General features: G+C 43.1%; 1 long non-coding RNA gene across 1 annotated transcript; it reads left to right on the top strand.

The window, feature by feature from the left end:
• Positions 1 to 1,463: 1,463 nt before the first annotated feature.
• Positions 1,464 to 3,104, top strand: LOC147258222 (uncharacterized). The gene is made up of 3 exons (XR_015116738.1): positions 1,464 to 1,826; positions 2,492 to 2,697; positions 2,977 to 3,104. It is a non-coding gene; the product is annotated as an uncharacterized LOC147258222 (long non-coding RNA).
• The last annotated feature ends 369 nt before the right edge of the window (positions 3,105 to 3,473 follow it).

The raw sequence follows: 3,473 nt of genomic DNA, 5'->3' as shown, positions 1-3,473 counted from the left end.
CCATCGCCTCAAACGCTTTCATTTCTGTTCTTAATCCTGCTGTGTCAAACCAGTGCCCATTCTGTCACCTCTGCGAGACAGTTTTTCATGTTTTTAGTGAGTGGAAGAGATTCACAGTGCCCTTCACTCTTTTTACAAATGTTTTTAATTTATTTAACGAAAACCTTTGTGTTACAAAGTTCATTTATGGTGCAGGGTACCAGAAAACCAGTCAGGGAAAATGGCAGCTCTTAAATTTTATTTCTGGCGAAGCGAAGCTGGCAATTTATGTGTCCAGAAAAAACAGGGTGGAGGATAAAGCAGGTCAGGAAGCAGCCTCAGTGTGGCGCTGCAAGATGAGAGGCAGACTGAGGCTAAAATGTGGGTTTTATAAGATAATCAATGATCGAGACACTTTTAAAAACTTGTGGTGTCACCAAAGTATCTTTGCACTGTTTTTAAAGACAAACTGCAATTTGCACATTTTTTACGAGAATGAGTGTCTCTTTGATTTTTTTTATGCATATTTTATTTATTTTACTTATTTATTCTCAGGTAAAATATATATTTTATTTTTATAGGTAAAATGTATATTTTTTCTCAAGTAAAATCTGAGTAATTTCTCAGGCACTCCGTGCAGTTAATGTGAAATGAATTTTGTGAAATGTAAATAAAGTGTTTTTAAAAAATCAAAAAAATCTTCTAATTTGTGCGTACGGTAGGTGAGAGGGCCAGAAATCATCAGTTAGTGGTGCGCAACACTTTTTTTTTACATTTCTTGCATCTTTGAAATAATTTTGTCATTTTTTATTTCATAAAATGTCCATCCATCGTTGTCTTCCGCTTATTCCTTACTAGTAAGGGTCGCGGGGGGGCTGAAGCCTATCCCAGCACCTACGGGCGAGAGGCGGGGTTCACCCTGGACAGGTCGCCAGTCCATCGCAGGGCCAACATACAGAGAAAAACAACCATTCACACTCACAGTCACACCTACAGTCAATTTAGAGTATCAATCAGCCTCGTCCCCAATTGATGTCTTTGGATGGTGGGAAGAAGCCGGAGTACCAGAGAGAACCCACGCAGGTACAAGGAGAACATGGAGACTCACAAAGAAAGATCTGGCGTCGGAGCTGGGACTCGAACCCGGAACCCTCTTGCTGTGAGGCAACAGTGCTAACCACTGCACCACCGTGCAGCGTCATAAAATGTCATGACGTGAAATTTTGTAACACCCCTAATATATACATATATGCGACTGTATATGTTTCTACATAAGGGCCTTGTCCATTAATATTTACACACTTTATAATGTTCATTTTTTATTGAATTTGTTTGAGAGAGGTGATGATGTCACGATCCCTGTCCTGTGTTTCCTGTTGTGTTGTGAAGTCAGTGTCCTGCTTCCTGTGCTCCTCCCTGTGATTGCCTCATGTGTCTCACCTGGGTGATGACACCACCTGTGCTTAGTTCCCTTGTGGATTTTACCTCTGTGTTTCCCTTTGTCCGCGTCAGGTCATTGTTATGAGTCTTAGTTTGTCATCAGTTTCGTGTCAGTTGTCAAGAGTGTTTGTTGTCTTTAGTTCACGTTGTTTGTGTCTTGTCACACGTCTTGTTGTCTCCACTCGCGAGCCTCCAGTGTCCCACTTCCAGTCATGAGCTTCCAGGGTTCTGTCTCAAGCCTCCAGCCCCCGTCTCAAGGGTTAGGGTTAGCCTCCAGTCCCCCGCCTCGAGCCTCCCTCAGCCCTCAGCGCCCGTGACGTCAGGGAGCTGACAGGGACCTCTCCCGACCTTGTGGAGCCTCCCTCAGCTGGCTCTGCAGAGCCAGAACATCTATCACCACTGTTGTGGTAAGTTCCACTTGCAACAACAACAACAACAAAATAATTTGGAACACTGAACTCATCAACAGTTTACCACTGGTGTTTGTGTCACAGCATTTAAAACATTCAACCACACTTTTAAAACACATTAGCATCAGAAATATGAAGTTCATTCTTCTCTGAGGGCTGTCCTTACTCCAGCCAATTCATCAACACTGTGTGTGTGTGTGTGTGTGTGTGTGTGTGTGGTGGCGGCACTCTTCTCCAGTGACACATGAGGTAGAGTGAGAGCCATCGCTCCATGCTAGACTACGAGCCTACATGGTCATCACGCAGTCACTGCTGGCCTGACGGCAACAAGAGTCTGACAAAGTGATACCTTTATGTATTAAGACCTGCAGTTTAATGCAATTTATTGTCTTTTCTGATTTCTATTGTAGTTTGGATGAAGGTATGAAAGAGTTTTGTTATTTTAATGACTAAAAACAGAGAAAGGCAGCTTCTGAACAGTTCTGAATAAACTGTACCTGTGTGGAGGCACAGCAGACGTCACAAGTTTGTTCAACGTCGATCTTACAGAAGCCTGTTTGCACCATCTAGTGGCAGGTACTGGTAACACAGGGCTGCTGCTGATCTCAGCCTGAATAAAAGTGTGTGTGCGTGTGTGTATTGGCTTTCTCTCATTTCTGCAGCAGGACTTTTCTGTACCAGTCATTTCATTTATTAACACAAAGACAGAGGGCTGCAACCCAGTGGAGTCCCAGCTCAGGTGGGCCTTTTTAAGCCGGTGTTGTTTGGTGATGGGGTCGGTGTGAGATCACCAGGGCTGACATCATGCAGAGGAGCTGACGGTGTTTATCCACAGTGCTTTTGTGTTTCCTCAAGACCACACAAGAAGGTGACAGCAGTGACGGACGACAGCTTTAAATGAGTTACAAATAAAGATTTAAATGTGTACTTTTTTATCAAACAAAACACTCAACTCAATCTGCTTTGTCCCCTGTTCACCTTTTTAAAATCACATCTTCATGATCTGTAACCTTGTGCTGCTTCAATCTCGTCTCTCCCTTTGGGAATTCTAGTTAGAATGTGAAAAGCCCAAATTAAGAATTTTATTTGATAGTCATCAATCATTAAATTATTTGTAATCACAAGTATTTCTCATCTCGAGGTCCAGGGCTCACAACCAGAGGCTGCTGGGTGACCTGAGCGCTCTCTCTACAGCCACTAGAGGGGGCAGCAGCATCAACATCAAGGCTCAACAGTTTCCACATCAGAAGTTCCAAACATTTTAGCAGGACCAGCTCGCTTGCAGATTACTGTCATGTAGCAATGTTAGCATGCTTTAAAAATACAGGAGCATACTTTTACCAATAAGTTTGTGAATTGCTATCATTCCTTCAAATGTTTATCCTGAAATATATGCTGCTAGCACATTAGCATGCTAAATGTTAACAGCAACAGGTAGCCACCTGGAGAAAGACATACATTTTAGTGTATTATGATCCTCTAGTATGCGAAATACTCACATGCTAACAACAACAGCTGCCTTTCCATTTGTTATTCCATCCATCCATCCATTGTCTTCCACTTATTCCTGTTAAGGGTCACAAGGGGGGTGGAGCCTATCCCAGCAGCTTTTGGGTGAGAGGGTTCACCAGTCCATGACAGGGC

Source organism: Aulostomus chinensis, chromosome 7, assembly GCF_037954235.1.
Source record: "Aulostomus chinensis isolate RoL2024-O1b breed Wild chromosome 7, RoL_Achi_v1.0, whole genome shotgun sequence".
Taxonomy (NCBI): Eukaryota; Metazoa; Chordata; class Actinopteri; order Syngnathiformes; family Aulostomidae; genus Aulostomus; species Aulostomus chinensis.
This window is presented reverse-complemented; position numbering and strand designations above follow the sequence as displayed.